Source organism: Heloderma suspectum, chromosome 1 (assembly GCF_057233095.1).
Source record: "Heloderma suspectum isolate Gila_16-S chromosome 1, 16-S_ref, whole genome shotgun sequence".
NCBI lineage: Eukaryota > Metazoa > Chordata > Lepidosauria > Squamata > Helodermatidae > Heloderma > Heloderma suspectum.
In genome coordinates, this window is record NC_139458.1 from 384604865 (window position 1) to 384632595 (window position 27731).

General features: G+C 43.2%; 1 protein-coding gene across 1 annotated transcript in view; it reads left to right on the top strand.

The window, feature by feature from the left end:
• The first annotated feature begins 617 nt into the window (after nt 1-617).
• The window catches only part of DAAM2 (dishevelled associated activator of morphogenesis 2), a 260005-nt gene continuing 232891 nt past the window's right edge, over nt 618-27731 (top strand). Inside the window, exons 1-2 of the mRNA XM_084828535.1 lie at nt 618-933; nt 12643-12823. The gene's annotated coding sequence lies outside the window, so the exon portion shown is untranslated. The remainder of the gene's footprint in view (nt 934-12642; nt 12824-27731) is intronic.

Sequence of the window (27731 nt, forward strand, 5' to 3'; positions counted from 1 at the left end):
TCTGCATTATTCGATATGAGTCCCTGTCTTGTCACCCTGTTACTTGCCCTTTTGCAAACTCGGGGTTCATTCGATTCGCAGGCGGCGCGGTTCTCCACCTTCCCCCTCAAGGAAGGTGGAGCCCACGGGTCGGGCGGCTCGCACACCCCGCTCCCGTGCGTTCGGCTGTCGATGGAGCAAAGAGCACCTGCCCTGAGGCTATTCTGCCGCCGTTCCCAACATGACCCTAAGCAAGGAGCACACCCTGCTCCTTCGTCGCCAGCGGCTGGGTCTGGTCATTGCCTTTCCTGCGGGTCCAGTGGGGGCTTGTCCCTTTAAGAAAGTAGCACAGTGGCGAAGGCGAAGCCCGGCCGTCCAGCCGAGCTTGCGGCGCTTGTAAACCGGTCACTGGCTGGCACTGGACGACAGTTCCTGATCTTTATGGGGAGAACACGACGCTGCTGCTGCTCGCATGCACCGCCCGCCTCCCAACGCCCAGATCTTGTTCGCTCGGCGTTAACATCCCTCGTGGAGATCAGCCTTGGGGGGGCGCGCGGCTGGCTCGCTGACATGGGATGGCCGTTCCTGCGCACTGAGCTCAGCTGTTGGAAAAAGCAAGTCGGGAGATAAAAACCCCTGGGTGCGCTTGGTAAGTCAAACGAAAGTCATCTCCTGCTTTCTGCGCTGCTGGCTTTTCGGGCTCTCTCTCTCTCTCTCTCTCTCTCTCTCTCTGTTAGTAGTCTTTGCAGACCGCTTTGATTTTCTCCTAAAGCGAGCAGCTGGAAAAACACAAGGGAGAACCGAGATGGGAAGGAGATGTTCTTGAGAATGTGTAGCCCTTCCTGATTTTTTAAAGGATCCCGTTTCCACGTGAACGCTTTGCAGCAGGAGCTAGAAAAGGAAAGCAAGCAAGCGAGCAAGCCAAGCCTTGGTTTAGGGAGCAGGGAGAAGTGGGTAAGGAAAAAAGCAAACATACCTTCCTTTTGTGCTGAAGATTTCTGAATAGTGTACCAGTGCGATCTTGTGCATATCCACTCAGAAACCTCACTGAGTTCAAAGGGGCTTACTCCCAGGTATGGGTATAGGATTGTAGCCTAAAAACAACTTTCTTCAAGGAGTTTTGCTTAAGGCGATTTGTCATTTTATTTTTAGACGCTGAACTGCACTTCGAGCATAAAAAAAAAAGTAGGGGTTGTCTATTTTAAAATGTAGCACCGTGAACATGGGGGTAGGGGAAGTAGTTGGAAATTCCCTTGGGGAAACAGATAATCTCTTAAATGAAACCGAATATGTTATTATTTCTGCATACTAATCGTTGCCTGCAATTGGACTAGGCAAAATGGAACCAAGCGGCAGCGTCCCTCGGTGCAGTTCTTGCGTGTGTCGGACAGGGGGCGGTGCTGCAACGCTTGGTGGTAATGCGCTGTAAAATGGTTAGGGAAGTTGGTAACTCTCAGTGAAGTGAATAATTTCCAGGGTGATAAACTGGCAGTAGAGAGTGATTCATCCGGGCAGCACCATGGAAAAGGCAATCCATTCATGATTTTGAGTATATGAGTAGGCTAATGCTGTGGAATGCTTTAAGGATGAAGGCTTGACTAGTATAAGCCAATCTGAGTTTCATTGTACAACATTAAGAATTCTAGCATATCTTTGTGGGGTTTCATCACTGTGATGTTCATTAATGTAGTTTTTAAAGGCACTACAGAGAGGTAAAGACCTGCGCTATACATGAGCAATGGAAACAATATGTTCCGTTCTGTTGTGGGCAGTGTAGTCGCTGCATCTGTGGATAGATTGTGTGTTCAGATGTAGGGTTCCTAGTGCTACCAATGAAAAGGCATTGTGCACCCATTCCATCCCCCAGGTTAAAGTCCATATTTCAGTCATGGCGATTGAAGGATAAAAGCCACATTTAGAAGCACCCGAGGAACATACTTTTGTGGATGTTCCAAAACATGTACAAATTGCCGGTAGCTGAGGTTGCTTTTAGTTTACAGGCCACATCACTAGGTTAATAGTAATACTTTTTATAGGACCGGTTGAAATCTCTCAAGGGTAGTGAGCAATCTTTAGAGTTCCCCAGGACTGTTCTTCAGGCGTAATATTAAGCCAGCAGCAACAAATGGATGAGGTGGGGGAGGGAAGAGAGAAATAAACATATGCCCAAGAACATGGTTTCTCTCCCCCCTCCTGTTTTTTTGGCTTAACATCTAATCTGAAGAATGTCAGGATCAGACAAGCTTGCAGTGTGGAGTGCTCCTGTTGAAGAGTTCTAGCCAGCCAGCAACACCTTCTTCCAGTTTACTGCATTTCCCCCTTTCTGATTTTAAACCCCCCCCCCAAGACTTTTGTGATGTGGCCACTGATGTCTTCATTGGGCTGTTTTGTTTTCTTCCCCACCCCACCTCTTTGGGGTTCTTTCTTTCTTCCCTCCCCCTTTTTTTTTAGGGGGGGGCTTCTGCAAACCTTGGGATTTCCCCAAGTCTCTTAATACCTCCTCATTGTGTGTAGATTATGCTGTTTTGGCTACATAAGGATAAACACTTCAAGAATGAGTTTGCTACTAGCATATAGGCTTTTAGCTGGTCCTAATACAGATATATCCTACTGTTACTGTCGGACACTGGCATGGCTTATTAACATTTTGACAAATATTTATTTGAAGGGGAACATGACTGGGCATAAAGGACCATCTTGTTAAACAAATGGTCCATTTGGCCTGGTACTGTCAAATCTGATAGGAGTGAGCCTTGAATTCTCCTGAGATAATTTCTAGCATATAGAAAAGAAGAATAGCACAGATGAGTGAGACTTCTTAACAGCGGGTTCAAATGTGAGATTCAGACATGCAAAGCACACCTTCCACTCATCTGTGGTCCCACCCCATAGCTCTGTACCAAATATGTTCAAGTGTAGAAGATGGAGGATTTGGAAGAAGAACACGCTAAAATTTATGGTCCTTGCTTTTTCACTGATGTTGTAATGTTTAGGCAAGCGTCTTTCTGTGTTCCTGCTTACTCCCTACACTAAGTGTAGTAATACTCATGATCAATAGCCCTAGCTTTAAACAAATGTACATACATGTGGGTCCCACTGAGGACTGGAATTCATATCTGCATTAAAAATATCCTCATTAGAGGCATGCACTCATTGGACCCATTCAGATGAAATCAACCTTGGAGAATTGTTACTGGAGTTATTAACAATTTAATAACTATTTTAAAACTGTTTGTATTGATGTACATCGCCCAGAGTGGCCGGGTGACTGGCCAGATGGGCGATTAAGAAATCTAATTAATAATTATAATAAATAATAATTATTGGGGAACATGGGTGGGGGGATGCTGCAGTTGCTGGGGAACATGGGCAGGAGGGTGCTCTTGCACTTATGCCCTGCTTGTGGATTCCTTGTCAACAGCTGGTTGGCCACAGAACCAGCTGGGTTAGATGGACCCTTGGTCTGATCCAGCATGGCTCTTATGTTCTTACTCTGTTGGTAGCAGGAAATGGCATCCAATTTATAGACTTTTAATATCGGTCATCAGCACCCTATCTGTAAGATCTGAGGTTTCTGGGGCAGATCCAGCTAGACCATTGTAGGTGTGTGCAGTGATTTCCTCCACCCCTTCCTAAGCCCTGTAACTTTAAATTTATTAAGCTGGGAGAGGATTTACTGACTCACTACTGACAATATGAGCTGGTTGCTTCCAATTCTTAGAAAAGCTGATGAAAACATGTTATGAAATCTGCTCATTCAGATCCTTGGCATTTATAATTCATTGAAGGTTTTTGAGCTAGATGTTTTGTGTGCTGCCTGTGTTATTTAGGCTCATACGAGGGTGTAAACTCACAATCTGACAGTTGTGCATACGAAGCGTAAGAAAATGTATATGTTTTCAGATCTACCCAGACTTCGTAGACATTATGAAGGTGCTTGTATCAGGATTTTTTTCCCCATCATTCCATATCAGTGCCTTAAAGACAGAGTAGAGAAAGTAAGATCTGAAGCAGCCTTGAGAGGTTCTGAGAATACTGGTTTGGAATACTAGCAAGTATGTTAGACTGTGGCTTATAGGGCAATAAAGCAATGAAATGTGCTTTAACACAGTGTTTCACCTGATCCACAGCATGAACAAGATAAGAAGGAATTTGAAATGACATCTTAGGTGGGATAGCTAATACCCTGGAAGACAGAAACAGAATTCAAAGTGATCTTGATAGGCTGGAGTGCTGGACAGAAAACAACAGAATGACATTTAATAGGGATAAATGCCAAGTTCTGCACTTAGGAAAAAGAAACCAAATGCACAGTTACAAGATGGGCGATACTTGTCTCAACAATACTACAAGCGAGAAGTATCTTGGAATTGTTGTCGATCACAAGCTGAATATGAGCCAACATTGTGATGTGGCTGCAAAAAAGGCAAATGCTATTTTGGGCTGCATTAATAGAAGTATAGCTTCCAAATCCTGTGAAGTACTAGTTCCCCTCTACTCAGCACTGGTTAGGCCTCATCTGGAGTACTGTGTCCAGTTCTGGGCACTACACTTTAAGAAGGATGCAGACAAAGTGGAGAGGGTTCAGAGGAGGGCAACGAAGATGATCGGGAATCTGGAAACAAAGCCTTATGAGGAGAGACTGAAAGAACTGGGCATGTTTAGCCTTGAGAAGAGAAGACTGAGGGGAGATATGATAGCACTCTTCAAGTACTTGAAAGGTTGTCACACAGAGGGAGGCCAGGATTTCTTCTCGATCATGCCAGAGTGCAGGACACGGAATAATGGGCTAAAGTTCCAGGAAGCCAGATTCTGGCTGAACATCAGGAAAAATGTCTTGACTGTGAGAGCAATACGACAATGGAACCAATGACCTGGGGAGGTGGTGGGCTCTCCCACACTGGAGGCATTGAAGATGAAGCTGGACAGCCATCTGTCAGGGATGCTTTGACTTAGATTCCTGCATTAAGCAGGGGGTTGGACTCAATGGTCTTATAGGCCCCTTCCAACCCTACTATTCCATGATTCTATTATCTTCCTCCAGCTGGAATACTTCTCCTTTTATGGATTTGTTCACATTGGCATGGAAGCATCTTGGGTGTTTGTTGTGATGACCCTTCCAGTAAAGAATAAGAATGCACACAGTTTTTAGGTTCTAAATGTGACAACATTTTTCTCTTGGCAGCAATGGATTACCCCTAGTTCTGATCTAGGAGGAGTATGATTACTGAGGATATGAAGTAATGGTAACATCCCTTTCTTGTTGACAACCACAAAGTGTCCCTGGAATAATTCTGAGGCAGCTCTGGTACCTTCATGGGAAATATAGGTCTTTATCACAGGATGCAATGTTAGTGCATCAGCGGTCCAATTGACTGGGATGCAAGATGAGATCTTTTCTGTAGTGGCACCCAGGTTTTGGAACTTCCATCCCTGGGAGGCCCAATTGACCCCATTGTTATTGGCATTTAGACTGGCTGTTAAAATCTTTGGTTCTGTTGTGCGTACACACAACAGAACTTCCCGCTGGGTTGTTTTCATGTCCCTACACTATATTGTGAAGCTTTGGTTCTGTTCTCACATTATTATTAATTTATTTTTGATGGTATATTGTAGATTGGGGAGAGGTAACGAGTGGGGTACCGCAGGGCTCAGTCCTGGGCCCAGTGCTCTTCAACATTTTTATTAATGACTTGGAGGAGGAGGTGCAGGGAATGCGGCTGAACATCAGGAAAAACTTCCTGACTGTAAGAGCAATACGGCAATGGAACCAATTACCTGTGGAGGTGGTGGGCTCTCCCACACTGGAGGCCTTCAAGACGAGGCTGGACAGCCATTTGTCAGGGATGCTCTGACTTGGATTCCTACATTGAGCAGGGGGTTGGACTCGTTGGCCTTGTAGGCCCCTTCCAACCTTACTATTCTTTGATTCTATGATTGTTTTTGCTAATATTGTGAGCTGCCTTGATGGAATGTAGATCGACAGATGGGATAAAAAAATATTTAAAAGACATAAAATGTGGGATAAAGATTTCCAGTTCCTTAATTGCCTGCATAGTCTCTTGCAATTGTATTGAAAGGTGTGTGGGAGAAATGATTCATGGCCTGCTGAACCCATGATGACATATCAAAAACCTGGCTGGGGGTGGTCATGTTGATGCTTCCCTTAAGAAGCAATTCTGCTGGGTATCTATGGTTCTTATTGGCTACACCAATAACTGGATAACCAAAGATGCCATGAAGATGGAATACTTTGTTAAGGTATTCACTACTATCTGTGAATGAGCGGATGTTGAAATATCCCAAGGAAAGCCTTTCTTTATCTGTTTTAGTACAAGCATAACACTGACTTTTGTTTTAGTTTGGGACTTCAAAAACAATTTCTTGGCCTCTGCCAAGTTTTTTCCTTGGTGGTGTGCTGCATTCTTTTGACGATGTGACCCAAACTCTGACACAAACTCTCAGAAATCTTGGAGTGAATGTGCCTCTTTCTGATAGTGGCCTTAGAGTTTCACTGGTCTTCCACTGTAAGGTATGCATAACAACATGTTTCTTGAGGTTATGTCCTGATAAGGACCCATTTAAAGTGACCTACTTTGTACACCCCACCACCTGTTTTCTGCACTTGCATGCTGGTTAGTATGGTATGTGTACATAATTACAATCCATTTCTTTAATACTGTTGTATGCTTAGCAAATGCAGTGACTGCAAGCTTCTGTTCATGGAATGGCTGTATTCCAGGCAGGGGAATGGATTGCAGCTAGTATCGGATTGTTACAAATTGTACCTTTTTGCATTTGGGCTGTTCTGTAGGATTGCAATATGGCCACGAGTCTGCAGGGGTAAAGTAATAGTAGGTTGCTGCTGGGTAGTCTTGTTGAGATAGTCCAAAGTATCATATTTATTTATCTAGTAAATTTTATAAGTCACCTTTCAGTACCAAGCTGGCATATAATTAAAAAAAAACCCAGATACAATAAAATCATAAAACAAAAAACCCCAGCGTCACAGAAGCAAAATCATAAAAACCAGCAAAGCTATAAAACACTAAAACCAGCTATAAAACATGCTGGAATGCCTGGCCAATTTTTAAATGGTTTTGCCTGATGCTGAAAGGACATATTTGGTGCACCATGACTGAGAAGGCCTCCTCTCTGGTCTTCAACAGCTGGGGGATCTCAAATGAATGAAAGGTTTGGGCACACTCATGCAGGAGAAGTCTGCCATTTTTGTGTGGCCAGTATTGGAAACGGATGTTGTTTGAATGGCTTCCCTTAGGGCTCATATCCCTGGCTAAACTCCTTTAATAATACGTGCCTCATGATCATGTTTATTTTTCAGAAAGTGCTATGAACTTTTGCATTGCTGGGAAGACCAACCTTTCCTCTGAAGTGTGTGTGTGTCTTCCATTCAATTAAAGCCAAATGACATGTTCAGAATGTCATGTGGTACAACCCTACTGCAGTTTTAGAATGCAGTTTGAGGATTGTATCTTTAAGCGTTCCCCAGAATCCAGATTTCTTGTTTATGGAAAGCTAACGTGTCTGTGAAAAGAGTTCTCATATAGCCATCTCCCACATATGTTAGTTTTCTGTCTATGGAGATGGGGCTTTTTTGGTCAGCTATCCATGATGACTAGTGTAGGTTTTTGAGGACCCTGGGGTAAGACACCTTAGTAGGCTCCCTCCCTCGGCGAGTCTTAATTGTCACCACCATTGTCACTAGCTGCTGCTGCTATTGCTCCTCATCCTGTTTCTCATCATTGCTAACCACCTGCTTGCTTGGCAGGTAGAGGGTCAGTGAGCAAACAGGCAGTGGCATCTATTCCTCCTCACCACCACCACTGTCTGGGCCAGGGCAAGTGGCAGGTGAATAAGCAGGCTGCAATGATGAAGAGGAGGAGCAACTCCAGGGGGCTCTTGTTTGTGGGCTCCTGCTGGAGTGTGGGCCTTCGGCAGGTACCCAGCCATGCGTACCTTTGACGCCAGCCCTGATGATGACTCTAAACTCCTAGAAAATATTTTATTAAAACATTATTGCAACTTCATTTTCCACTGTCCTTGAGACTAAACGAGTTACAATATAGCAAATGCGTACAGTTACAGTGAAGGAAATGCCTTGCTAGATAAAGATATTATAGAATCATAGACTCATAGAAGCATAGGGTTGGAAGGGGCCTACAAGACCATCGAGTCCAACCCCCTGCACAATGCAGGAATCCAAGTCAGAGCATCCCTGACAGATGGCTGTCCAGCTTCATCTTGAAATTAGTGCTGTGCTGAACATTTCTCCCACATTTTTTGACCCATTCTCATTCAATTTGATAGAAAATAAATTGCTTTCGAAAATAAATTCAGAGGAGGAGAAATTTTGGAGAAATTCTCATGGGTTGGGTTTAGGGTTCTTGTGCTTACCTTACTTATGAGGTGTGCATGAGTGTCCTGTCTGTCATTGTACAGTAATCTCTTTGGCAGCCTGTAGCCTTCTTGGCTTCCTGCACTTCAGTTAAAGCCATCATGAGGAAGACATCATGAGGCCATTCCTCCCATAGGGCTTTTTCAGTTCGGAAAGTGCAGGTGGCCTGGGAGGCTGCAGAACAATGGGAAGATGTGTAATAGAGAGAAAACACACACAGCACCCTCAGCCACCTCAGCAATTAGGGAAGTTCAAAAAGACCACCAAAAGAAATTCAAAATTCTGCCTCAAAAAGGTGGAAGCCTCAACACAGTTGATGCTGTTGCCACCTACAGAAGCAGTACAACAAACCAAAAACCTTTAGGAAAAAAGAAAGATCCTGTGCCAATAGCGAGCCCTGTCTGTGAGAAACTTGAAGACTTTCTCCTCCCCTAGGAGAAATTCGGTGGAATTGTCCACCCAATTTCTCTGCCTACAAATAGCCTGGAGAATGTTGAGAGGCCCTTTGCGCACAGCTCTAAAAGTTATACATAACGGCTGCAATCCTATTCACGCTTACCTGGGACTTTGTTCTGAGTTAGACATGCATAGCATTATTCTACATAGTTCTGCCCTCATCAGGTTAACCTCTGACGTTTAAAATAGGCCATTAAAAAAAAAAAAAAGTCTTGCGGGACTTCTGAACATGGGAACGCTTGTTGAATTTCCATTACTTGCCTATATTACCAAGTTATGGAGCAGCCACTGAGAATGCAGCTCTATGTGCTGATGTGGCACAAAGATTGTAGAGTTACCACAGTGCGCTTGGATCATACAGGGATGGCGAATTTCCATATTCTTGGTCCTACTCTGTTTTTCATAATGTTGTGTAGGAGCTGGAAGTGCGCTTTGCTCCGTAACTGGTTTCACCAGCCCTCAGGAATTCACAAGGTTAAGAACCTCAAGCCAGATGCTTATTTTTAAAATAGCGTGGTATCATCTTGAAACAAGTTTTATTTGCTCTGTCTGTCTTTATAGGATTGGATCACCAGCCGTAATCTTGCACAAAGAATATTTTAAGACTGCAAATGGGAGTTTGTATTGCCTGTGTGCTAACTACTTCCTGATCAAACACATAAAATTTGGCATGTGTCAACCGTTTATTTGCATATGCTGACAAAAAGATTAAGAAGATTGCTTTTAAATATCTTTTTTACTTAACAAATAATCTTGGTAATAAATATGAAGGGTGGTGATGGTGGTGGGGGGAACACTCTTTTCCTATACTGCCATAATCCAGCATCCTCCTCCTTCCTGGAAACATACTTCTTAAAGTATTCAAAATTCCCACAATGAATTACCCTGTAGCATGTCAGACATTAATCTGGGGAAAATATTGAACCAGTGAAGGGATTAAAAGAATTCTACGACTGTGTCTTTGCTGATTGCTGCTAGTCCAAGCAGCTCAGCAGAAAAGATACAGATGGCGCAGTCTAATCAGTAACTGTAATTTCTATTCTCTTCCCATTTCCTATTCAATGCAATAGTTAGGTGTGTCTGGAGTGTGTGTGAGTTGCCCTGTGGACACAGCCACAGTTTAGAATTATGCGGATGAGCTGTAGTGAGCCATTGGATAAGTCTTGGTGGCTTATTTTCCCTCTGTGATTGTGTGAACCTGGTCTCAGACTCACATGCTCCCCATTCCTCTCCTCTTCTGGCGCAGCCATGAGGAAGAGATTGGAAGCTTCTGCTTCCAATTAACCACCAACTACTGTTGTGTCCAAATCCTAAACTATGGTTAATCTTAATTATAATTTATTGAAACAAACCAGCTTCTTAAAGTGGTTTGAAGTTGGCTTTTTTCAACAAGCCATAGTTATGATTAATCATAGTTTGTTGGGTTCAGAGACCACAGTAACCTGTAGTTAATCTAAAACGGGAGCGAAATTCCTCCTTGCAGTCGTGTGTGTGTGTGTGTGTGTGTGTGTGATGGACGTGCTAGCCTGAGGCCTGTCTAGGCTCATTCTCTCTTTTTTAAAAATATATTTTTATTTATTTTATCTTTATAAACACTATCAAAATTACCAACAACCTACTCAGTATTTCAGTTCTCATCCATACAATATTTTAGTTAGGACACCATAATAACAGAAAGAGAAGAAAGAAAGGAAAAAAGAAAAATAAACTCTAACATCCCCCAACCTCCAATGGTATTCTATTTTTAAAAGCTATATCTATTATACAATCTTACAATTTAGTAAAACAATCTTTTATATCAACGCAACAGTTCTACACTTCATTCCCCAAAGCCTGAATATTAGCAGCAGCAGCAGTAGTAGTAATAATAATAGTAATCAAAAAGAGAGTATAGTATTGTATAATAATAAAACTTAAGATAAATCTGCAACAGTCAATAATATTTTATACTAGATATTTTGTCTATTTTAAAATATAAAATAGAAGAAGGTACATAAAGAGAAAGAGAGAAAAATAATTAAAGAATACATAAAGGTAAACAAATATATATAAAGTCATTTCTTTGGAGTTAGCCTAGATCATGAAAACTACAGACAAGCAGTTAACAGTAGTTCTTTAGAAATTCCATTTCATGGAATTATGACAGAGTTCTCACGCATTTTAACATTCAACCAAGCCTCCGCCATTTCATGATTCGTAAACTTCTTCATCTGGTCTTCAGACACAATGCAAAGCGTAGCAGGATATTTTAAGTAATATTGTAAGTTCATTTGTTTTGCCACATTCTTTGCTTTGATAAATTGCCTCCTTTTATTCGCCACTTCTTTGATGCAATCTGGGAACAGCATAATTTTATCCTGTTTCCAGGAAAGGCTTCCAGCTTGTTTTGCCAAATTCAGGATATAACACTTTGTGGAGACTTTTGCAAATTGAACTACAATTGTATAATCATTCCCTTTAGGATTTGGCACACAAAATGCCTGCTCAATATCAAGAGAACAATCAGAGGATATAGAAAGTATCTCATGCAAAAGTTTATCCGCAAAAGTAGACAATTTCACATCATTAGACAAGCTTTTAATCCCCACTATATGTGCGTTGGCTCTCTTTGTATAGGCCTCCAATTGAGAGATTCTGTCAGATATATTTTTACAAATAACTTGTGTCGTAGTTTCATTTCTTGCCACTTGGTCTTCAAGCTCATTAATTTTGGATTCCCTTTTTTTGTGATGCATTAATTAAATCCACGGCTCTCTGCATATCAGTGATGGAATTTTGAATTAAGTCCAGCCTTTGAACTAGTCCCAAAAATTGCGAAGATAGGGTTTTCATCATCGTAAATAATTCTGCTAAATCTCATGTTTTCGGCAACTTTGACACAGGAGTTGTGGGAGGTGTTGAAGCAAGCCCTTTTCGCCTCCTCGGTTCAGCCATAGTTTTCTCCAATAAATCTTACAGGTCCTCAGATGATCTCAAATACTGTTCAAAGTTCTTAAATCGTCTCTCATTGGTTGCTGATTTTTCTTGCAGGATATATTGTTAGGGAACACGCCAGCTCTGTTTTCTCCTATAAAATAGGAGTCTCATTACAGCTTTTCGCGTTGGTACAGACCTGGGGGAAACCCTGTGATCCAGCTCCTCCACTGTCGTGTGGGGGTTACCTTATGCTAGGCAAAAACCCAGAGCTATTTGCCTTGCCCCCCTTTCATTTCTAGGGGGGAGATGAAAAGGTTTTTCAACCTTTTAAAAAGCTATCTGAGAAAGCTCCCATGGAGAGTCCGTGGAAGCTGCCAGGGCTACATCGGTCCCAAACCAGTAGTCATCTAGGCTCGTTCTCATATAATGCTAAATTATCCAAATCAGCCCTTTGCCTTGTAGGTTAATTTCAATTTGGGAAAAGAAGACTTCATGTTAATCTCTATTAACGTGACTATAGTAGAAATCGATCTGGAGTCCAAACAAGGAGAAAATACATGTTACGTTCTGATTATTTATTTATTACATGTTTGTTAGTATTCTTTTAAATCTGAATGCTGCCATGGCTCTGATGCATGTTCTCGCTTCTGTGAACAGCTGTCTTGACAGATGTGCATGTCATTGGTGGGCAATAGCCATGTTTGCTTTAGAGAGGCAGAGCATAGTGGGTGCTAAGGATTGCTGCACATGCTAGACCACCTAATTGGGGAAGGATGGAATTGCTTGTTTCCATTAAATATGATGATCTGTTTGACCTTGAGGAAGAAGCGAATCGTCATATTCTGGACTTCACCTCAACACCTTGTGTTTTCCAGCATTCCAAATGCAGGCAGCATCTGTTCCAGAGGAAGAGTGAGATGGATGCCGTTTGTCCTTGCTCATCTCCAGTTGTCTTTGCCACCCTGCCCTAACTCACCCTCTTTGGATTCCGATGGTGCATTTAGGACAGCTCAGTTAACAGCTCCAGAAGAAGTTCACATCTTTGATCCCTTATTGGTAGGAGCAGTTTTTTAGCTCAGACTTACCATCGTGTCTTGATGGCCTGTTTATTATTATTTAAGGTGGCTATAGCAGAACTGCTGACTTGTAAAGGGGAGCTTATAGGAAATGAAATTCATGCCAGAACCATTAATCATGAATCATTTTCTCGCTTCCTGGCCTTCCCCTCTGGGCTCTCGCATTTAGTCTTTGGCAGACTTGAGGGGTGTAGGTGGTTGAAAGGTTGTCCAATCACTGAACGATCTTATGTGCTCTTAATTATTTGTGCCTAATGCAATATCCATGCAGAGGAAGGTGGGCTAAGGACAGGCTGGAAGAAACCCTCCCTGTTTGATGGTTTTCTCATTGGTGTCAGATGCATGGCTTGAACCTGGCATTTTGTGGCTTCACAAATATACAATGTGGGTGCCATGTAGCAAAATTCAGTGGGTGTGTCGAAGTGTGTATAGCTCTGTGGCTGGTAACTTTACCTAGATCTGGCTACTATGCAGCATGATCGTATGGCTGTGTTTATTTTGAAATCTGCTGAAAGCACTGTAATTTCAGCTCTTGGAGCAGAATTTTTCCAGCAGTTGATGAAGCTGGAAATGTTCTTGTGTTATCATTTTCAGTTAATTAAAAAAATAAACCTCTGAATCCCTGATAGAGGCAGTTTTTCAAATACTGTGTATATTGCTTCAACTCTGTTCTGGCTGCCCTTCCTTGGAGAAAAATCTGCTGCCAGAGCTTTGCAGCAGAACCAAGAGGGAGAGGAAAATAAGTTGTTTCTCCTCCAGGTTTATTAAGCATGTGTTTGACTAAAGCTTAAATAGTGTCCAAAGATCATGAACTGGAAACTCTTAGCCTGTGAGTAAGCTTTTGGTGGAAACATTTAAAAGGATCACTTTTATCTGCTGGTAGAGAAGCAAAACATTTTTGTAGCAACCTGATAATACCAGTAAAATGAGCTTGGATTTAATTGGTTGGACCACATTTTCATTGTAAGTTGAAAATAGAGTTCCCAGTGTAAAGAAAAGGTGAATGAGAAGTGGGAGCAAGGCATTTTTCTGGGTTGTCAAGCATCACACCCATAAAATTGGACCCTTGTGCTCAATTTATCTGGAAGGGCTTCCATTCCATAATTTCATATGTAAAACCACTAATGAATTTACAATCTTAGCTTAGGCATGTATTGAAAAGGTGGGGAAAAATATACTCCCTTGCTACTGATCATTTTGATTCCAAATGCTACTTCTCCATTAACTGAACATAAATTTTGCTCTGTCCCTGATCAGCTGTAGTATTTTGTGCATGATGATCTTTCAGGAATGCTGTCCAGCTCTATAAGTGTGCTGAAGTTTTATTCACCTCTCTTCCTGCCATTTCTCCCCGCCCCACACACACACACTTCGTGGCATATATTCTGGTGAGTAGTTCTAGACTGAGGGTCTAATATACCCTATGTGCAAATGCCATTCAATACATGCAAGGAGCCAAGAACCATTTCTGTGATAATGGTTGCACTTTTTTCAGCAGCCGTAGACTTGGAGATGTCTGTCAGCATACTACCTGTTCACACTAATCTTTTTCCGCAAGGCTGTGGAGCATTTGCCACTGCAGAAGTGGAAATCTTTTATAGCTTATGCTACTAGAAAAGGAGACAAAAGTGATGATAGAAGACTCTTTCTGTCTCAAATCTCTAAATTTCCATGCCTGTTAACATTTTAAACTGAGTTATGAGATTACATCCTAAATACTTTGTCAGACAATGGCTTGATAAATATTGCTGTGGCTATAAGTATGTATTGGGTTGGCATGGACACAGATAGATGTAATGGTGCACTGGAACTATGTTATCTGTGAATATAGATAGCTGGAAAGTTACTGTACAAACTTGGTTCACAGAGCCCTTCTTCTCCTAGTATCTGAAGATGGTGATTCGTTATGCTATGATGTGATCCAGGCTAGATGCACAGCTCAGTGCAGCTGGTTCTCCAGTCTCTTGGGAAAGTTGCCAAACTTTCTGAAAATGCAATGTGTAATACAGGCTTGTAGCTTTCTGATCTGATGGAGGAATGAATACCTCACGTTTGTGCTATGGAGAGAGATAACAGAATGTAACATTTGATGCATGAAAACTTCAGCAATATTTATTTATTTAGCGTATGGCACATATGGCCAGGGAGTCTACAGTGTTTTTACACGGTAGATGTTCTGGCGCCGGTAATTGCTAGTCTTTGTTGCACTGATGCACCACAAGAGGTGGTGCACCACACTTCAGCAATAGATTAACACCTTTGGTCAGACTGTTGTGATGTTGTTCTGGATTTTTCAGTGGAATGGACAGGGTCTTCTCCCCTATGGTTTCTTCTTTGTGGCATCCTTCTCAGTCCACCCTGCTTCTTGTGTGTTATGCTTTTGCATCTACGTATCTTGTAGATCTGGGAGCCTTCTACCCAGCCAGAAACCTTCAGGAATATTTTGCGTTATTTTGACTTGTCTCTTCTCCCTGTGGTAGTTATAAACTCCATGCAATTTCTGGGGCAGCTATTCTGTTCTCTTCCGCTCCTGTTAATTCAGCCACTCCAATCTCCCCCTTCTTTAAACGTCTTCTTTAAGCCTACTGTACTTTTTTGTGCAAACTACCATGGTATCACTGTACCCCAGCCTTGTATTTAACCACCTACCTGGTCCCCATAGGTGACAAGGAATTGCAACTATCATCTCTGTGATCATAGCTGCACATTTTCCAGTAGCTGCAAGTGTGTGAGCAGGCTGCTGGGGTGGGGGTGGGGGCAGTATGCACCATCCCTCCTTTGCCAGCCTGCTGGGTTTCTATGCTGGGCATGGGGAAGAGAAAGTCCCTTCCTGCACATCCAGCATAGAAACCCAACAGGCTGTTGGAGGAATTGCAGATTGCTTCATCTTTCTTCTGCCAGCCCCTCTTAGAAGTAAAAGGTTGGCTAGTAACTCTTGTGGATTTATTTGTGCTGCCATCCCCACATCCCCACTGTTGCCTGACCTGCTTCTTCCCTTCTTGGTTGGTCCCTGATTTCTTGCCCATCTCTCTCTTTTCTCTCTATTTCAGGCTCTGGTCAGAGCGTGACTGAGTCACTGCTATTTCTGTACAGATCTAGGACACCATTGATTCTAAAAGAATGTTGAGATGTGTACGGGAGCCAGAGCAAGACTTCTTAGTTTTCTCCCATGTCTCTCCCCTGCCCCCCCCGCCTTTTGAAACTTCTGAACTTTTCTTAGCTCTAGCTATTCTCTTAAAATGATTGGGTACAGCAGGATGAAATGAAGCTCATTGGGAAAATAAGGTTTCCCCCCCAAAAGAAAAAAGGAAGCCACAGAGTTTGTTGTGATGTGCATGTGCTCTGGAACAGTCATGTGACCCAATAGTTTTTAAAGGTCGTAGTGCTCCCACCCCTCCATGCATGCTGGATGTTGCAAAGTTAAGTGATCCAAATCACATTCAGTGTTTTGTGATCAGGGTACACATAAGAACATAAGAGCCCTGCTGGATCAGACCAAGGGTCCACCTAGTCCAGCATTCTGTTAACACATTGGTTACCCAGCTGCCCATGGGAAACCCACAAGCAGGATATGGGTGCAACAGCACCCTCCTGCCCATGTTCCCCAGCAACTGGTATACTGAGGCATACTGATTCTGACATTGGAGGAGGCATATAGCTATCAGGACTAGTAGCCATTGATAGCCTTGTCCTCCACGAATTTGTCCAGTCCCCTTTTAAAGTCATCCAAATTGGTGGCCATCACTAGCCATAGGACTGGGATAATATGGACAGAGTGATGTGTATATGCATATTTAAAAATCAATAGCACATATTTCCCCCATTGTGCTTCATTGATGTCAGCATGCTGCGTGGGAACTTATATGTGTGTTGGAAACAGGATTGCATAGATGGCTGATTAAAGAATTCCAAAAACTGTGTGAGCAGGAGAGGGCTTATTGCAATTCTGTGGGGACATGACTGAAACTTCCTGGATTATGGGTCTTTATTTGAGCTGTTCTGGTGATTCTTCCCATAATACCAAGAAAGAACTCAGTTAAAACATCTGTAAGGAACCCTTTGCAGTTCCTGGAAACATCACCAGAGAATGGAATGGAAATATTGCTAGGGAAGTCTGAGAAAATTACATCTCAGTTGACTTCTAGGGGATCAGTGTTACTCAGTGGTCTAGATAGCTTTGTTTCTGTCAGTTTTTTCACTATAGGGACCAGATAAACTGTATGCCTGCTCAATCTGCTGTTGAGGTGCTAACTGTTGACGGGCAACTTCAAGGCCCTTGCTCTCCATTTTATGGTTCTTTATCTTTAAACTAGACTTGGAGTGGATAGCCTATCAATTAGAGGACATCTTCAAATGGGACTGTTCTTTGACAATCCTTCAAATACAGGACTATCTTCTGTAAAGTTGGACACATGACCTCCCTAAGAGAGAGGGGCAACTGGTTGAGGGACAAAACACCATAATAATTAAGAACATCGATCCCAGGGACAGCAGGACCTAGTGCTGCTGGTAGGACTTAGAGGCCAAAAATATATGTGAGTAAATGTCTAGTGTGCATGCACATGCATGTCCACACGCGTGCACACACACACAATGTGTACCTAAATCAGGTAGCCAGAAATGTAAGGATATTAAACAAAAGGAACTAAAAGAAGGGAAGCCTCCAGTTTTTCCAAACAGAGAAGACCTTTCTGCAGTCTGGCTCAGGCAAACCACCAACTAGCAAAGTTGATGGACAACACAAGATGAAAATGATTTCAATATAGAGACTGCATCTGTAGCAACCAATGATAAAGACAAGCTGCCAGATGCATTGTGTGACTCCAACCTAATGCTTTCAAAATTATGTATGATGTGGAGAATATGGATAGGGAGACATTTTTCTCCCTCTCTCATAATATTAGAACCCAGGGCATCCCCATGATTGGTGGGAGATTCAGGACAGATAAATGGAAGTACTTCTTCACACAGTGTATAGTCAAAACTATGGAATTTGCTACCATAAGACGTAGTGATGGCCACCAATTTGGATGGCTTTAAAAGGGGATTGGACAAATTCCTAGAGGAGAAGGCCATCAATAGCTACTAGTCCTGGTGTCTCTGTGCTACTTCCAGTATCAGAGGCGGTATGCCTATGTACACTAGTTTCCGGGGAACGTAGGTGGAGGGTGCTGCTGTATTCATGTCCTGTTTGTGGGTTTCCCATGGAGAGCTGTTTGGCCACTGTGTGAACAGAATGCTGGACTAGATGGACCCTTGGTCTGATCCAGCAGGGCTCTTCTGATGTTTTTAAAAGATAGTCTGCATCCTGGAGGTGAGCATTAGGGCTGTGATGGGGAATGTATGCCATGCAGTTTATCCTCCCCAGATTGATCTCTCCTGCACTCCCACTGTATAACAATAATGTGCTCAGGTTCAGGGCTGAACTCCTTAGCACCACTATATAACAGAATAGCGGAAGGTTGAAAAGGAGAGGGGAGACTAGCAGTGTCTTATGCAAGCCCCAAACAGTGCTACAAAGCTCCTGGGTGCTCAGAAGTCATCAGTGTTTATGAATTGCCACGAGCAAGTAAGAGGGACATAGAAAGCTGCTGAAATCAGACTACATGTCCACCTAGCTCAGTACTATGCATGCTGACTTGGAATGACTGCCCAGGGTTTGGGGCAGGGGTCTTTCCCAGCTGTACCTGGAGATGCCAGCGATTGAGCCTGGAATGTTTTGTTTGCCAAGTTTGTGCTCTGCCACTGAGCTAAATCACCTGTGGGAATTTGGCAGGCTTCCTGTAATCTCTATTAATAAAGGCAAGGCCTAGTTGCTGACTGCTAATCTGAATCTATAAGCCCAAGAGAGGCCAAAGGGTTCCTTTCGGCTCGTGTTTGTTTGGCACTTTCCTAATTGCTGTCAGCAAGGCCCATTCAACCTACCTGTGAATTGAATCTAAGTCAGATCACGAGGTTTAAAAGTACTTCAGAGGTAAATAATGTTGTTTTCCCAAGATCTGTTCCCTCTTTATTAAGATGAAGGCACATGCAAGCTATTAAATTGCCATAAAATGACATGTTCATGGCATTCTAAGGTTGGACTTCTTGTTTCTGTCACTGAATACTAAAACAAGAAACATATCTTCTCTAACATTGGCTAATTTTGTCCAGCTGCTGTTACCTTTTCTTCAGAGGTGATAAAGTGTATAGTGGTTGAGCTCATTATATCTAGCCCATGGTTTCTCTGCTGGTCCTCTTTAATTTTTGTGGAAGGTTCATGCTTATTTTTGAATGCCTTGATCATCTCAAGGGCTCCCATTGATTCAAAATTGCTACCTCTTTGGTGGGAGGAGAATAAAACAGCTACTGATCATATACTTATGCTTACTTGTTTAAAATATGCCCATTGACAAGCACTGAGGCTGAATTAAAAAAAAAATGCTAGGTGGCAATCCTATATCAGCTGGATTCACACCACACTCAGTGGTTGAGTGTAGGTTTTTGTTGAACTGAGGGTTGTTTGTTGAACCATGGGTTGTCTGAACCCAGGACATTTTCCACAGGGTGGCTTGTTAACCATGCAGCGTGGCTTATTTTCTCAAACAAGCCACCTTGAGAACCCATGGTTTGTTGTTGGGTTGTTCAGGGTAGTTAACAAGCCACACTACATTTTGACTTTCACATAGTGGTAAGGAGGCTTTTAAATCAAGATTGGGGCCCTTGCACCTATTTTACAGTAAATGAAAAAAGACACAGCTGCTGGTAATGAATATAAAGTAACATCTGTTTTGGCCTTCAGGCTACCCTGTGAAAGAAATTCGGCAGTAAGTTGATGACAGCTTCCCAGTCTTGGCATTCCCTTTCTCCAGCAACCTGACAAAAGTCATCTTTTCCCCAACCTGGTGGCCTCCAGATGTGTTAGACTGCAACCCCCATCATTCCCAACCACCATAGCTACTGGCAATGATGGGAGTTGTGGCCCAACACATCTGGAGGGCACCAGGTTGGGGAAGGCTGGACTAAGTATTCTCAGGAAGCAGCTGATAGATTTCTTATTCTTAGAAGCGTTTAGAGTTTGTAAAAGATAATGCACGTTCGTTTTAATATGACTTCCTATTATCTTTCGGGTCCTTTCACAGAGGGTCTAAGTAAATATAGGAACATATCAAGTTGCCTTATAGTGCGTCACATTGATCCATCTAGCTCAGTATTGTGAGTATGACTCGCAATGGCTCTCTGTGGTTTCAGACAGGGATTATTTCCAGCCCTACCTAGAGATGCTGGGATTGAGCTTCTGCAGGCAAAGCATGTACTCTGCCGCTGAGCTGTGGCCTTTCCCTGGGGTCCAGTGGAAGCAGCATTGTACAGACTCTTATTCATTGCACAGGATTGCCTCAAGGGGTTATTTATGATATAATAAACCTGACTACATGGATAAGGGATTCCATGGGGTTTAATCTACCCTTTCTCCATCTTTGGTCTTTCACAGCTGTGTCCTCATCCATGCCCATAAGAACTGTGAGGGATAACTAGTGGCGGGAAGGATCAGGCCCTTTCTCTTTGTTGCCCTGAAACTTTTTGTTGTCCTGGCATTTTATCGATTTGTTAATCACCTCAAGCGTAGGAGAACTGGGGTAAAATAATATAAATAAATAAATCTAGCTATCATTTTTGTAATAGATTATCCTGGGTTGAAAGAGTGGTAGGTTAAGAGCTTGCTGGAGGTTTTTGAGTAGTTTTCAGTCGGGTTCAACCTGGTTCACCCCTTGGATGTTTAAACAAGTCAGGAGCTGGACTGAGTTCATGGGTTATTATCCAAGGAGAGCTGAATAGGCCCAGAGTTGAGCATGGATAGCAGTCTCCAGTGAATTTGCCACATTCCACTAACACTATCCAGGAGCTGTGTGTGAATCTCTCCATGGTGTTTTCCATTTTGCACTTCAGTCAGAATTATGCTGCCCCAGTGTCAAAGGTTGTTTATGACAGGAATATGGCATTCAGTACAGGGGTCAGAATCCAGGCAAAAGCTGCAGTCACTGCTTTTCTGGTCTAAGTTTCCTGAGTAAGGGCCATATCTTAATGGACACACCCACACAAACCCACCCCGGACCAAATTATGCTTTTTGTCAGATAATTTTTTTCTCTTTGATCCCTGGAGAGTCAAGGTGTTGCAATTCATCCTGTAGATAAATGGGGAATTTTCCCATTGCAGGTAAATCCATGCAAAGCTTTCAAATTCACAAAAAGTATCTGAAAGCATGAGGGAGTCTGGAGAAGGAAGGGAGCAGCATTTTAAGCTAGCCAGAGTCAAATGAATTTCTGTGCATTTTCCTTTCTCTGGAATATCTTTATTCCTATGTAGCTTTTGGCTTTTTGCCTCCTGTGGCTCAGGGCTTTCTTTTCTTCATGCTCTGAAACAGAAGGAGTAGGGTAAACTTGAACTCCAAGAAATTCAGTGAGGCTCTTTTTCCCTTTAAGCCCGACTTTGCCTGGTATGATCCTTCCTTCCATTAAATTATGTGCTCACTCATCTGACTCTGCCAGAAATAAAACAAAATATATTTTAACAGAATCCCAGGCAAGTAGAAACCTTTTGCCACATAATTTATGTCCCAGTCGGTAATGCAATACACAACAAAAGCTTGGAGAGAAGGGAATTCTGTTCCTCTGTCAGTTTGGATGAAGCACAGCAGGGCTCACTGAGAGCCAGGGGGTCAGCCATTGAGCCTGAGAGTTTGCAAATGTTCTCCAAAATCAGAAAATGTATAATGAGGGACAGTAGCATATTGCATGAACTACACATTTAGGTGGCCCTTTGGAGCCTCGTGTGGCGCAGAGTGGTAGGTGGCAGTATTGCAACTGAAACTTTCCCCACGACCTGAGTTCGATCCCAGCAGAAGCTGGGTCCCAGGTAGCCGGCTCAGGTTGACTCATTCTTCCATCCTTCGGAGGTCGGTAAAGTACCCAGCTTGGTGGGGGAAAGGTAGTCACGACTAGGGGTGGACGAAAGTCACTTACCTGTCCTCGAAGGACGTTCGCGGTGGGGGGAGGCGCTTCGCTGCTCCCCCCGCAAAGTTCCGGCCGGGGGGGAGGCTTCCCGCCTCGGCCCGGCCAAAATTCAGGCCGGGGAGGAGGCTTCCCGCCTCGCCCGGCCGCGAACGCGAAAGTTAAAAAAAACAAAACAAAACGCCCCCTGATAGGCTACGTGACGATTCACGTAGCCTATCACGGCTAGATCTGCAAAGTCAGCCGTGATAGGCTACGTCAATCGTCACGTAGCCTATCACGGGTGACTTAAAAAAAAAAAAAGCGCGTACGCTAATGGCGGCCCCCATAGGGAGCCACCATTCGCGTTCCTTATTTAGTCGCTGTAGTCTACGTAAATGTTTACGTAGACTACGGCGAAAATAAGGGCAACGCAAATAGCGTTGCCCTTATTTTCGCCGTAGTCTACGTAAACATTTATGTAGACTACAGCGACCAAATAAGGAACGGGAATGGCGGCTCCCTATGGGGGCCGCCATTATCCGTACACACTTTTTTTTTTTTTTAAAGTCACCCATGATAGGCTACGTGACGATTGACGTAGCCTATCACGGCTGACTTTGCAAATCTAGCCGTGATAGGCTACGTGAATCGTCACATAGCCTATCAGGGGGCGTTTTTTTTTTTCTTTCATTGCAATGGCGGCGGTGGCAGCCGGTCAAAAGACCGGCTGCCGCTCCTGCCCCGCTCGAACACCCGCCGAACCGCCGGCTGGACCCGCCGCCGGGAGGGACATTCGGCGAAGGTAAGTCCCGTCCCGGGGGGGGTGCGGGGGGCGGGGGGGGTTCGGAGGATTTCTCCCCGAAACTTGTTCGGGGGGCCGAACACGTTGGCGCTCGGCCCCCTGAAGTTTCGGGGAGAAATTCTCCGCCAACCCTAGTCACGACTGGGGAAGACAATGGCAAACCACCCCGCTACAGTCTGCCATGAAAACGCCAGTGCAAGCGGCGTCCCTTTAGGAGTCAGCAATGACTCGGTGCTTGCACAGGAGGAACCTTTCATTTCCTTTCCTTGGAGCAGCCACCAATGGTATATTGTTATGATCTAAACATAGCTATGGGCGACTGTGAGATCTGTATTTCAATAGAAAGGATGAAAGATCTTCTTTTCCATCCTCTTACTGTGGTTCAAAACAAATGTCTAATTATGTCAAATATCGGAGAATTCAGGATACATAATAAGGCCTTACAATCCAGCCAGGGTTGGTTCCAGAGGGTGGCAAGCATGAGCATTTACCAGGACCCCAAGACTAACACAGGGCTAGCATTTCCATTTTACACAGGATATCCAAGAAGGTCAGATACAGAGAAAGAGGATTCTTAGCTTTCATGTCCCACCTCTTCCAGGTTGGTGGGGGGCACTGAGGGTGGCTTGCCTGAGAGTCCCCAAAATCCTGGAGCTAGCACTGAACCTTTGCCCAATGTCTCTCTTCCACCATCTGCCATCATCCCAGCTCCCAAGGCATCCCATTCTTCTTATTTGAGCTGAGCACAAGCCCATCTGTTCTTAACCACACTGTTGCTTTCAGCTCGGAAGGGGAAGTTGTTCTGTCTAGATGTGATGAAGGAAAATGGCAGAGCTGATTTTCAACATATTGATGTTTTCAAAATGTGTTGAAGGATAGGGGATAATGATTCCCTGGGTTTCCCTATCTGAATGTTTTTGAGCACAAAATAACTTGTGTTCTTGCATTCTTTTGACACTAAGTAGGGAACCGGGACTTGTTTGTAGAATGAGGAGGAGGAGGAGGAAGTTGATGCTAATCTGGGTAATAAATACTTAAAAAAACAAGAGTTGTTGTTGTTCAGTCGTGTCTGACTCTTCATGACCCCATGGACCATAGCATGCCAGGCCCTCCTGTTCTCCGCTCTCTCCCAGAGTGTGCTCAAGTCCATATTCATTGCATCGGTGATGCTATCTAGCCATCTCATCCTCTGCCGTCCCCTTCTCCTTTTGCCTTCAATCTTTCCCAGCATCAGGGTCTTTTCCAGGGAGTTTTCTCTTCGCATTAGGTGGCCAAAATATTTCAGCTTCAGCTTCAGTATCTGTCCTTCCAATGAGCAGTCAGGGTTGATTTCCTTTAGGATTGACTGACTGGACCTCCTTGCAGTCCAGGGACTCGTAAGAATCTTCTCCAGCACCACAGTTCGAAGGCATCAATTCTTCGGTGCTCAGCCTTCCTTATAGTCCAGCTCTCACAGCCATACGTTGCTTCTGGGAAAACCATAGCTTTGATTATACGAATCTTTGTCGGCAAGGTGATGTCTCTGCTTCTTACTATGCTGTCTAGGTGTGCCATAGCTTTCCTCCAAAGGAGCAAGTGTCTTTTAATTTCATGGCTACAGTCACCGTCTGCGGTGATCTTGGAGCCCAAGAAAATAAAATCTGTCGCTGCTTCCATTTCTTCCTCTTCTATATGCCAGAAAGTGATGGGTCCAGATGCCATGATTTTAGTCATCATCAAAAAGAAACATGCTTTTAAAATAGAGCACTATATACTCAAAATGGCTTCTAGTTCTTTTAGTTCTCTGGGCCTTTGCAAATTAGCACACCAACAGACCTTTAGGCAGGATTTATGGAAGAACTTGATTTAACAGGAAGACCCCATTGTCTTGCAGTGCTGGGAAACTGCAGTGTCACAGTGACCATTGGTGTAATGTGGCTGAATCCTACACAGGTTCCTTACTTATGGGCTCCTAGCTCTCTAAACATGGGGGTTCCCAAGGCACTGTAATTCTATAAGCGTGGGTGTAGAGGATTTAAGGATCTCTAATTAAGAATTTTCAGCACTTTCTAAAGCTACACTTTCCAGGAAGCCCTGACAGTTAGTGGGATAAAACCCCAATATGAATTTGTAATACAAGTCTGTTATATACAGTAGATTGGGACAGAGAAGATCCTTCCCACCCTGCTGATAATGTGACAGGAGAGAGCTGGACTCAACAGCAGGAGTGCTAACCTAGGTCATGAAACAACAGGCACAGGCAAGGTCCTGCATTATTGGTCATAGATGTAACCAGCTGCAACACTTTATTCTCCATTCCTAATTAAACATATGAAGATGGATGCAAATGCTACAATGTTGTAACCATGCGGTCCATCTGTGAATCTTGGAGATGTGCGATCTGCAGTCAGATATACATTTGATGATAGGAATATGAGTTTGTGGTATTTGTCTTCTGTCCCAAGGAGAGGATTCTTGAGGGAGCTCTCTGACCACAGACTGAATCTCTTATTCATCACCATGGGGTTTACTTACTGTTGTTTCTTTCCTGTTTTTGAGCATAATTTCTGATAGGCCAGCGCTTTTAAGTGGTATAAGCCCCAGGGTTTTCCGTCTGTTATTTTCTTCTAATTCCTACGGTGCTGGCTATTAATCAGAATGGCTTATGACAGTTGCTATTACATCAGAACACTAGCTGATATAGAATATGAGACTCTGTGGTCTTCATAAATTGAAACAGGCAATTATCAACCCATGTGGCTTTCTCTCTCTCTCTTTCTGAGACTAGTCCAGAATTGTGATCCACTGTAGAAAAGTTATAGAACTGATGGGAAAAGCTGTGTTTAAAAATAGCATTGCCCATGGTTAATTCCCCCTCCTTCCTCCTCTGTGCTCAAACATTGCCTGCATTCTTTGCAGTCCTTAGGGTTCAGAATAATTGGAAAGCCTCTTCTTCTAACTGAACCCTATATGGAAAATTGGAACGACTGCTTACTGAAGTGATGACCTGAAAGATTTGGGTGTTTTTATTATCGTTATGACATATTTCTATCCCGTTCTTCTACTCATAGAACACTCAGAGCAGCTTACAATTAAAACAAAATGATAACAGTTGTAGAAATATTTTAAAACCATACAATCTAAGAACAGCGATTAATTTAGGAATCAATTTAAAAACAGCACAGAATGAAACATTAAACACCAGTTGAAATAAGAACTTCTTCAGTTTCTGTCTAAAAGGCAGTGGGTGAATTTGCATCTCACGCTAAGCCGCCCTGAGAAGAAGCCACAGTGGGTGGGTGGCATGTCTGTTACTCCCAACAGTTGCCCGCTTGGTGGCTTCCTGTAGCTTGTTTCTCCCTCAGTCCCTCTCAGTCCTCCTGACTGCTGCCAGCGTGTATCCCAGGGGCCTTTGTGGCAGAAATCTTTGTTTCCTCATTCCCTACGTCAGCACCCTTTCTGCAATTGGTCCGTGGGGCTGCCAACTCACGAGGGAGCCCCCGCCCCCCCGCATCACATCACCAAAGGGATTTAAGTTTCCGAGCCCTTATGAGCATGGGAATGCATTTGCAAACTTAAATTATTTTTAGGGGTCTTGCAGGAGTGCCAGGACACAAGACCACTTGTCTGTTATTAAGCCCAGCATAGCATATCCCTGTCTTGTCATTGTGCTTGTCAATTTCATTCTCCACTTCTGTGCTTCCCTCCTAGCTAACACCTTTATTTTTAAAAGGCTGCTTCACCTTCTACAGAAGTAAGAACACCGGCCCCTAAAGCTCCTTCTCTCCTATAGCCACCAGCTGCTTTCGGCTCCTGCACCCCCTTTGTGTCTCTGTTGCTAGCTGTCGGATGTACATGAGGGTTACAGAACAGTGACCGGGATTGCTTAACATATGCAGATTTCAAGGCATAACAGGGACTGAGTGGGTAAAGATATGCATATGCATGGCAGAGCGGTAAAATGGGATTGAGCAAATTTCATGGCAGACCTGTAAAATGGAGGAGAAAATTGTGCAAATTTTTAAGGCAGAGCAGTAAAAAGGAGGGAGAAATTATGCAAAATTCCTAGCAGTGGACATCCACTCCTGTGCACTTGTACAGGACTGGGAAATAAAGTGAACACCTTCAGGATATTTTCTGGTGTCCTTTCTTTATGATTTCTATGCTTTAAAAAAAAAATCCATCATGACGTGGAGGGTGCTGAGATGGGGGGGAGCCAAGTCTAGGCCAGTTTGCAGGATCACACTGAGAGAAATAAACCATGGTGCTCTATTTCCCCTGCTGCACATGCTTAATTTCCCTAATTACCCATGTCTAGACCGAGGCAGCATGGCTTGCTCAGGGGAGTGGGTAGCAACCCTCAAATAACCCAACAACTGCCCATGGATTATTTGAGGGTTGCTGCCCTAAACCTTCAAATAGGGTAATTGTGAGGGTAATTAGGGAAATCTGGCTGGTATGCACAGTGGCTGCAGCAAGCCACCGTGGCTTATTAACTGCATTGCAATCGTGTGAACTGGGACAGTGTTTCTCTATAACAGAGCTTTCCAAACTTTGCATGTTGGTGACACACTTTTTAGACATGCATCATTTCGTGACATGGTAATTCAGTTTTACTAGCAAACCGGAGGTTAAACTAACCCGTTATAAGACATAAGGACACATACATAAATTGTAATAACGAAATGTATGGGGATACAACATATCTCATGAAAACCTTTCATTTATATTTTAAAAAAATATGATTTGTAAGATAATAACATACATTTTTGTCATTTATGAGTAACAGTATGTAAATACGTGCAAGAATTTAAAAAAGTTGAATAACACCAATAACTACTTATCATTTTAATGGGATGTATGAGGTTGATGGGATGAACACAACTTTTCAATATTTGGTGGAATATTAGATCAAGAAACTAGCATTTCGTCATCAAGCATTTTTAAGCTTCCACGTTTCAGTATCTTTAAGTTTGCCTTCGTTGAAAAGGATACTTCACAAATGTATGTAGTAGAAAACTGCAGAAGAATTTTTAATGCTTTTTCAGCTATGTTTGGATGCATTTTTGATGCAAATCCAAAGGCTGTCTAAGTCACCCTGTTCATGCATCATTAACAGATTTCAATCATTTTTTAT